General features: G+C 35.6%; 1 pseudogene; it reads left to right on the top strand.

Moving 5' to 3' along the window:
- The first annotated feature begins 5,727 nt into the window (after nucleotides 1-5,727).
- On the top strand, nucleotides 5,728-10,118 carry LOC118622381 (annotated as a pseudogene).
- The last annotated feature ends 240 nt before the right edge of the window (nucleotides 10,119-10,358 follow it).

Here is a 10,358-nt window from a genome sequence, read left to right on the forward strand (position 1 = left end):
AGGTATGTATTTCTTTAATTTACAAAACCCAGATGACCCGAAAACAGATTCTATATGATCACAAGTATGGATTTTGCACTTGTATTCTAATAGATTTTTATATAATCAGAAAATCATTCTTAATGATTCTGGTATATTTGAAATCACTGATATATTTGCAGTAGCAGTGGTTATTTTAAGTTGCTAAGATTATAAAAATGTTTCTTCCACCACTGCCTGTAACCTCACAGCCCTTCATTATGAGGGTACAGTGGAGAACTCGGCCTCACCAAATTTAATGGTGAGATTTTCACTGTCAATAAAATGTGTGGACACAGAGTCACCTTTTCAACCATTTCCTCAGGTGTTTTATACCTGACGTCTCAAGGATAGAAGTATTTTTTCCTGAGTAGCCCCAAGTCCACGATGGAGAATCAAATATTAATAAAATCCATATAGCTTGGCAGAGGTCATCACATCTTGCTTTGATGCTGATTGTTTGATCAAATGCTTTATAATTTAGCATCATATTTCACATGTAAAAATATAAGAGTGAGAAAACATTAATGTCTGTCATTTTATTTAAAAACAATAATAATAAAAACAATAATAATGCTTAGTAATAGATTTTATTTACTGGGTACTTGAGAAATGTCATATATTTTACATAGTGTATTTTACCTGGTTTTTGAAAAGACCCTGAGACACAGATAGTCCTATACTGACTTTAAAATTAAGAAAACTGATGCTTAAAATTTTTTAATTTTTTCAATTCAAAGAGCTAATGAATGTCAGAGATGGATCTGAACCCAGATTGTTCTAACTAAAAAGCCCATGTTCACTGTGATACAAAGACCCTTTATTAGAATATGATCTCTATTTCAGTTTGAAGCATAATGTTGAAGGCATTTCATAATTAATTCAGTACTGGAACAACAAAGAAATTAAACATGTTTGGACAACCATTTTGGAAAATTACTTATTTTTTAATCTCTTAGATCATGTAAATTTTTACAAATATATTTATAAGTATTTTATATAAAAGTACTGAGAATATTGGTTCTAAGTTTAACAAAAATACATTGCTTATCATGTTGTGATATATATTTTTACAAAAACATATTTTTAGATGCTTATGTAATTATAAATTCATGGAAACATGATTAAATTGATTTAACTTATTATTCAGACCTAAGTAGAAATGCCTTTCAAGAAAATAAAAGGAAAAATTTTGTTTCTGAGTTTTAAGAAAATGTAAATTCTCAACAATTAAAAAAATTACTAGAATGTTAGGATTAATCTTCTGAATAATGTTTTGGTTTCTGAAAATTTTGAGGCAGTATTCAAATCTGTTTTAGCCTTAATCATTTTATTATGTTTTTATGTGGTTATTAATGAAAAGTGCCAGGACTAAAAAATCTACTCCAATGGTTGAGTAGCCAAAAATAAATAAATAAGCGAACACAAAGAAATATAATCCTAAGAAAAATGTGCAAAGCTACAGATTTTAATTTAGATATTAAAATATTTTTTCATAATTTTGTTTTTTTAAAAAAATGTCTACCTTTATTAGTTAACACCAAATATATGTCACAAAAGCAATTTTTAATTATGCAAGTACTTGTCCACAAATACACGCACAACCATGCACCAGAATCAGATGGGGCTGAGATTTCAGTGGGTTGACTTCATCTTGCAGAAATCTGTGTGTGGACCTAGGTTCTTTCCTTTGATCCTGATGGCAGTTTTTGGTTTTTGAGGGGACTGTAAAAATCCTGCCTTATGGGAGACTGCAGATAATTGCTACAAAACAATTTTGCATTTTTAGCAGTGACTGAAGTACCCTAATGAATATAAAAGGAAAAACAAAGCACATACTTTGCAATAAAACCAACAAACAAATACACAAAAACCCAAATGACTTTATTTACTATAAATTAATGAATTAGTTGTATTTGGAAATAGTCAATATCTACCACTTTAAAAAAATTATATTATATCTCATAAAAATTTCACGTTCTCCGCTGAAAAATGCATGCATCATAACATAAATGTTTCTGGCAATATGAAGAGTGAACTATGATGCCAAGATATTCCAAAGTATTAACTTACTATTAAGTAGATCTTACTAAAAGTTATTATAGAGTTGAGATCCTAATTTTGAGGCAATTGTACATGATTTTTTTAACAATAGCATGAATTTAAGCCTCTTTTCTTATTCTCCAAATACATTTTAGCAGTTTGAATTTAAGACATTACATATTCAGTCATGCATGTAGCTCCCTAACTACTGCTTTATTAAGTCATTGTAAAAGTGTTGGCTGTTAGCTCTTATGTTACATAAAAGAACATTTGCAAGCATTTATTTACAGTTACTTTGCTGTGTTTTAACAAACCTAATTTGCATAATGGCTCAAGCTACTATTTCCCCATACCTTACGATGATTAGAGATTTTAGAGTTCACTTAATTATCATCATCCATTCTAGTATTTTACCTTACGTCTACAGAAGAGATTATACATGAAATTAAACACATATTAACAAAATCAACACCCACAGCAATGGACAACTACTTCTAATGAAGGGGGAAATATACTGCAAATAGTCTTACTATCACTACAATCCAGAATTTTTAGAGAGTTTCATATACCAGCTAAGTTCTGCCATAATGGTAAGCTGGAAAGATCCATGAACACAAGAGGAAAGAAGCATAAACTTGATTTTATAGAATTCAAAAAAATAAAGTCAGACCTGGTTGCAAAGAAAATGGCCAACAATAATCACTGCCTCCAACATAAGAGGCTACTCATGCACTGCCTTACCTAACCACTACCTGATCACATCCAGTGACCGTAGCACAGAGGAAGGACCTGGGCAGCTATGTACTCACTAATCTCCTCTTACCACCACCCGTCTTACTCCAGGCCCACACCATCTTTAGTCTTTGTTCCAACAACTTCCTCCCAGCCTGTTTCCTGGTCACCAGAGTAACCTCAACCCTATCTTCAAACCGCATGTCCCAAGTTTGGACCCAAAATCCAAAAATGTCATTTCACAAATAATAATTTTAAAGTTTTGGTGAGTGAACAAAAGTTTTGAAATCTCTGTAATATTCTATAGTTTTGGAGAAAAAAAGGATGAGGAGAGAGCCCACTCAGTAATTTACTGGAAACACAAAGTAATCTACTGGGATTTGTTTCTTCACCGACCTCCCCAGTTCCTCATTGCAGAAAGTAGAAGAAGGAACATAGTAGGATTATGATGACAGAGATAATTTTTACAAACAGTCACAAACTCATAGTTGTTAAACTATAAACCTACTGCAACTCGAAACATTTAAAATGGGATAATATTTAAAAATCTATAGGAAATGTAATAAGATTTATAATTCATTCATTATGTTAATTTATCACATTAGAAAAGTAACATTGCACCCTTCCAGTGTGGATCACTGGTTGAGCATCCACTCATGCACCAAGTGGTTGCTGGTTTGATTCCCGGTCAGGGCACATGCCCAGGTTGTGGGCCCAATCCCCAGTTTGGGGCATGCAGAGGCGGTTAGTTAATGTTCTCTCTCCTTTTCTCTCTCTAAAATCAATAAAGAAAACAACATTAAAAGAAAAGTAACACTGCAAATTGGTGCAACTGACCTAGATCAATTTTTTTAAAAGATAAATTTAAAATAGATCTGATAACATTTAAAATTATATTAAAATATTAGTAAATGAAGAATATTTAAATATATAAATTGGAAAAGCTCTTGTGACAAGTAAAGCAATGCAGGAACTATTAAAATACATTGTCAAATATCATTCATAGCAAGTTAAACATTTGAATGGCAAAAAAAGCAAAATGTCAAATAGATTTTTACACAGTATATGTAACACACATAGAATGGTGAAATCAGACAACATACTAAATACACAAAGAGTCTCAACGCATTATTAGAAAAAGACAAATAAATCAACTCAAAATCAGTAAAAATTATAAACATGCAATTCACAGAATAGTATACAGATGATTTAAGGGATTAGTAGTTAGGACAAAAAATGTTTCAAATGGAACACTGTTGTTTCTTTTGCAATTATTTAGGTATCCATTTAAATTTTAAATGCCCATGATTTAATAATCTAGTACCCAACAATATCATTTTTTCCAAAATTCTATCCACATAAATAAAAGGATGACTATAGCAATGCATTCATTATAATTAAAGAGAAGAGAAGATGGAGGAAGAGTAGGAGGAGCAGGAGGAAGAAGAAGAAAAAGATAAATAAAGAGAAAATTAATGAAAACAACTTAAATAGCCATCACTGGACCTGGAAGGAATAGATAGAATACTTTGAAGTGTGGTACAGCCATTAAACCACACTGTGTTTACTATGGAATATCATATTCTGCAAAGAAGAAATGCAATTAGGTATGTCTCCTTTGTCTACCATTTGAAGCTGAACAACAATGTACACATCATACACTGAAAGCAGGAAAACACATTGTTACAGTATAGAAGCACATACGTGATGACCACAACACCGGTTCTCTCAGGGTGCTCACGATGGGACAGGATAGGGAGAAATGAGGAGAACTTTGGTGATAAAAAACAAAGCAAAAACCTCTCAGCAAGAAAGTCTTTTCTAAACATGACACATGAGTAAGATAATACAAAGAGAAATATTAAATGTACCTACCCGATAAATTTAACATCAAAACAAAATGTGGCCAAAATACTTTAGTAAAAGTTAAAAATATAATAAACACTGAAAACTCTTTATAACTCGTATGATAGATGAAGGCTTTTATCTCCATTGTACAAAGAAGTTTTACAAATCAAGGAGAAATAAAAATGATCAGAGAGACTCACAAGGTTATGAACATACAGTGTCCATAAAATAAATAGACATTTAAATTCCAGGACTATTTTCCCATATATGAAGCTTTAAAAAGCTTAAATGAAGAGTGGTTTTTCTGAAGCTAACAACCTTTTCTAAAAAAGGAAATGGCTGGAATGGCTTGTTTCATAAATTTTATTAAAAACTATATGCAGTGCTTTTAATAGTTTGTGAATGAATAAATAAATTATATTTTATTGTCATATTATTTTGAACAAAATCATCATTTTAATCCAATTTAATTAAATGCCAAAAAATTTTGCCCATGAAGATTCTTACCGTAGGAAAGATCCTGGGAAGTTTTACTGGTATGATAAAAATAAATAAAATACAAGTGCTGCCTCCTAAGAAAATAATTTGCTGAGTGGCTATCTTAATTACATAACTGTAATATAAGGTTAATTTGGGTAAATGCTTCAATGGAAGTGGAGGGAAGAGGGTCCTATTCAGTTTGGGCTGGGAAAAAAAGCCCACTATGGAGTGGGGAAATTGGAAATGGATCAAGAAGGAAAATCATCCTCCACAGCCTTTGACAGGCTGACATTAAGAGTAAAATGTTATTTGTAAAACAGTACCAGTAGACATTTACTAAAACTTTTAAAGTTTATTTTATTAAGGTTCTGTGGTAGTTGGCGTTCTATCAGGAAAGTAGAAATCCCTGTAGTTATTTCAACAGTAACTGCACTTAAGCCTGGAAAGTATGTGTTTGCAGGACTGCGGAAGGAGTAAAGGTCAGGGAAGGCCACCCGTTTGCAACTGTCATTAGAGAAGCTGGAAATTGCAGACATTTCAGAAATTGCTCTGCTAATCACGGATGCTTTCTGTGAAAAGGCGGGTGTTTCACAGGGAAATGCATGGATGCTCTGCAAAACCTCAGGTTCAGTTCGCCGAGAACCGCTAGTTTCCCCGGAGCAGAAGCCCACAGAGACCACGCAGAGAGACAGCCTTGAGGAGATTGAAGAACCCTACATCCGTTTGTCCCTGAGACAGGTGACCCTTGCAGTGTTTTACATATTTACATATATCTTGTTGGATTCCATAAATTAAGCTGGCGCTTAGTTTAGTTTCTGTCACAGGCAGTCAGAGGAGTCCTCATCGTCATTATCACAAGTCCCTGGCTTTCCTGGCAAAGTGGCCGTTTCCCAAATTAATCTATTTTCCCACTCTGCCAAGGTCTCTGCATCAGGTATGGACATAGTGACTTTTTCTATTCAGATTCAATCACAAATCTTATATTTCTTGCAGTCCCCGGATTTCCCTAATTAGCTTCCAGGGCTGCACCTTGCAGTGGGTAACTTGCAGCCTCTGAGGTGCCCTTGGACAGGTCCTCTGACTGTTTTGACCTCAATTCTAGTCCTCATTCCAAATGGAAGTGATAACAGTTCCTCCTAGGACTTTTATAACGATTGGATGGAATATGGCCTGTGAGGATCTCCGTGCAGTATATGCACCAAGCGCATGAGCTGTAAGCACAGCCAGCCTCCTTGTATCCTACCTGCCAGTGTTCAAGGGGAGAAACAGCCTGTAAAGTACTGTGAATGTGACTGAGGACAAAGAATAAAAATTCTTAGAAAACATCTGTCATCAAATATATTCTTTGTCTCCATGCTTTCATAAGCAACATTCTAACTCTCCGTGGCTTAATTTATAGCTTACATGCTGATAGGCTTGGTTAAGAATATGAGTGACAGTCCTGCCAGTGTGGCTCAGTGATTGTCCAGGTTGGGGCACAATCCCCAGTGGGGGGCATGCAGGAGGCGGCCAATCGATGTTCTCTCTCATTTCTATCTCTCTCTCCCTCTCCCTTCCTTTCTCTCTAAAATCAATAAAGGAAAATAAAATAAAATAAAATAAAATAAAATAAAATAAAAAAAATAAAAGAATATGAGGGACAAAACCAGGGATGCTTACGTCTTATCCCAAACCCTGGGTTGAATATGAGATTTTAGGGAAGTAGTTTAATTCTCATCTACATTTCAATGTGTATATATGCAAATAAGGGATTATAATAATTCCCACCTTGTGGTTTCTTATAAAGATTAAATGATATGATACAGGAAAGATATTAACATAATGGCACAAAATAAATGCACAATGATTGGTGTCTATTACACTCATCATCCTCACCTTCTTTATTAATTCACCTTAACATCTTCTTTCAAGGATTGAATCTAAGTAACTTCTGAAAGAAAGGGAAACAGAGAACCACAATAATTTGGTTTTGTGCAATTTCTAATAGAGATGTGTAGAGTTGATTTTTTTAAAAAACAATAAATAAGAGGGACAAATATAGTTCAGATTATTTCTATCTAACTCTAGGCTACTCATAAAAAACCTCCTGGGGGAACTTTTGAAAACAAATTTTGAAAAACAGCTTTGGTGTGGCTCCAATTCAGTCCACTCTCTAGCCAACTGAAGCAGGTCTCTAGAGATGAGGCTTTGCTAGTACTTCTAAAAATATATGACAGATTTTAAAATGACACTAAGATTGACAACCACTGACCTTAGTGTCATTTGCATGATCCTCTCACCCATATTTCAAACAAAAGGAAAATGGCCCATGATCTGCTGAAAATACAAACAGGAATGCTATCAGGGAACTCGGTTCTAGCTACATCACCGACATTAACTATTTGTCCTAAATAAAGCATAACTTCATCTCTCAACATAAAAAAAATATGCAATAAGGTAATTGGAAAGCTATAAGTACAAAGAAAATGTTGCTATAATGTCTGGTTGATTTTTTTTTTTTTTTTTTAGATCAGTAAGTTCATGACTAAGGAAAACAAAAGTGGAACTTTAAGGCAGAAAGGAGGTGGTAACTGTTCAGGTCTCAGTTATATCGAACCTTAGGGTTGGTGAGGGACTCAGTCCTTATTTACTTTAAATGAGTCAAAGGTTCTTTTTTATTTGTATTTTACTTGATATGTAATATCTAAGCTGAGCCTCCATTATAGAACAAATGCTTTTTGAATAGATAATAACAAATTGAACTCAATTTGCTGAGTAAATCTGGATCAGGATTCTCATGATGTTCTTGCCTCATTCTGTCATGAAATCACCCCATAAAGGGCCATGATGTAAATTCTTAATAATGGAATTGCATATTAGTCTAACTAACTGAGGAGTACAATGTTGGTCCCCAATTATAATAAATTGTTATTTTAGGAAATCAGTAAGAAGAAAATTCTCTTCAGGCACTATAACCTCTGAAATTTTGATATTTTGACAGTTTCTTCTACTTTGATCTAATTAGTCATTGTTCTTCTAGATAAATTTCTCATTAAAGTAAAGCCAGTCTTTGGTTTTCTTGTATAATCTTATCAACATAATTCAGCACAAGTAATGGATGCCATATTATTTTATACAAATTCAAAATAATGTTTCTAATCAAGAGACTACATTATAATATAGGGTGTCCCCAAAATGTATACACACTTTGAATAGCTATAAAGCCAGTGTTTATTAAAATGCATTTATTTTCAAAATTTAATAGAATATACAGAGATTGCTTAATTGTTCTGTGAATACCTGCTTTCAAACTGATGTCCATTCTGGTCAGGCACTGCTGAGAACGGGAAGCAAGGGGATCGCAAACTTCAGGAATCATTTTGCTCCGTATTTGTGCACACTGTTTTTCAGTAGCTACCCTCAACTCTCCCACTGTTGCTGCTTTTGTACTGTACACTTTATCTTTTATGTATCCACATAAAAAAGTCTAATGGGTAGATTTTCTTTGTTCAAAGCTTAGTCCGGCTTCTCTTATTAATTCAGATCAGTTAAACCGGAAAGTAAGTGAGCATCAAGGGAGCGATCGGCGTTCATGTGCGTAAACACTTTTTTGGACACCCTGACACATCAACAGACATCCGGGTTTTTTCCCCTTTATTTGGGTCAGTGTTCTTTCAGGCTCTCAGATAAATAAATATAATATAAAATAGTATGGTATAGGTCCCATATTGAACTCGAGTTGGAAGAGGAGAGTCCGGTCTCAAAATCGAGGCGAAGCCGCCGCCCGGTCGCCCCAGCCCGACTCGGCCGCCGCCGCTGGGGGAGGAGGGCCATGCGCCGAAGGACCCGGAGCAGTGGAGAAAATGTTTATTGGTGGTCTGGGCTTTGAAACTGCAGATGATCGTTTAAGAGAACATGGTGAGAAATGGGTCATGCTCACAGATTGTGTGGTGATGAGAGACCCCCAAACAAAACGTTCCCGGGGCTTTGGCTCTGTGACTCACGCTCGTGTTGAAGAGGTGGACGCAGCAGCGTGTCTCGACCACACAAGGTTGGTGGGATGTGGGGGAACCAAAGAGCTGTTTCTAGACAGGGTTCTGGAAAGCCTGGTGCCCATCTGACAGCGAAGAAAATTTTTGTTGGTGGTATTAAAGAAGATACAGAAGAATATAATTTAAGACACTGCTTTGAAAAATATGGCAAGATTGAAACCACAGAAGTTATGGAAGACAGGCAGAGTGTGAGAAAAAAAGAGGATTTGCTTTTGTAACTTTTGATGATGGTGATACAGTTGATAAAATTATTGTTCAGGAATACCACACTATTAATGGACCTAGTTGTGAAGTGAAAAGGGCCCTTTCTAAACAAGAAACGCAGTCTGCTGGATGGCAAAGAGGCCACGGAGGTGGATCTGGCAGTTTTATGGGTTGTGGAGGAAACTTTGGAGGTGGTGGAGGTAACTTTGGCCGTGGTGGAAACTTTGGTGGAAGAGGAGGCTATGGTGGTGGAGGTGGCAGCAGAGGTAGTTATGGAGGAGGTGATGGTGGACATAATGGATTTGGAGGTGATGGTGGTAACTATGGTGGTGGTCCTTGTTCTAGTAGTAGAGGAGGTTATGTGGTGGTGGTGGTGGACCAGGATATGGAAACCAAGGAGGTGGATATGGCGGTGGTGGAGGATATGATGGTTACAAAGAAGGGGGAAATTTTGGAGGTAACTATGGTGGTGGTGAGAACTATAATGATTTTGAATTACCGTGGACAACAGCAATCAAATTATGGACCCATAAAGGGGGGCAGTTTTGGTGGCAGAAGCTCAGGCAGCCCCTATGGTGGTGGTTATGGATCTGGTGGTGGAAGTGGTAGATATGATAGCAGAAGGTTCTAAAAACTCAGCAACAAAGGGCTACAGTTCTTAGCAGGAGAGAGAGCGAGGAGTTGTCAGGAAAACTGCAGGTTACTTTGAGACAGTCGTCCCAAATGCATTAGAGGAACTGTAAAAATCTGCCACAGGAGGAACAATGGTCCATAGTCAGAAAAGTTACTGCAGCTTAAATAGGAAACCCTTCTTGTTCAGGACTGTCATAGCCCCAGTTTGCAAAAAGTGCAGCTATTGATTAATGCAATGTAGTGTCAATTAGATGTACATTCTTGAGGTCTTTTATCTGCTGTAGCTTTGTCTTTGTCTTTTTCTTTTCATTACATTAAGTATATTGCCCTGTAAATTGTGGTAGTGGTACCAGGAATAAAAAATTAAGG

Source organism: Molossus molossus, unplaced genomic scaffold, assembly GCF_014108415.1.
Source record: "Molossus molossus isolate mMolMol1 unplaced genomic scaffold, mMolMol1.p scaffold_m16_p_9, whole genome shotgun sequence".
NCBI lineage: Eukaryota > Metazoa > Chordata > Mammalia > Chiroptera > Molossidae > Molossus > Molossus molossus.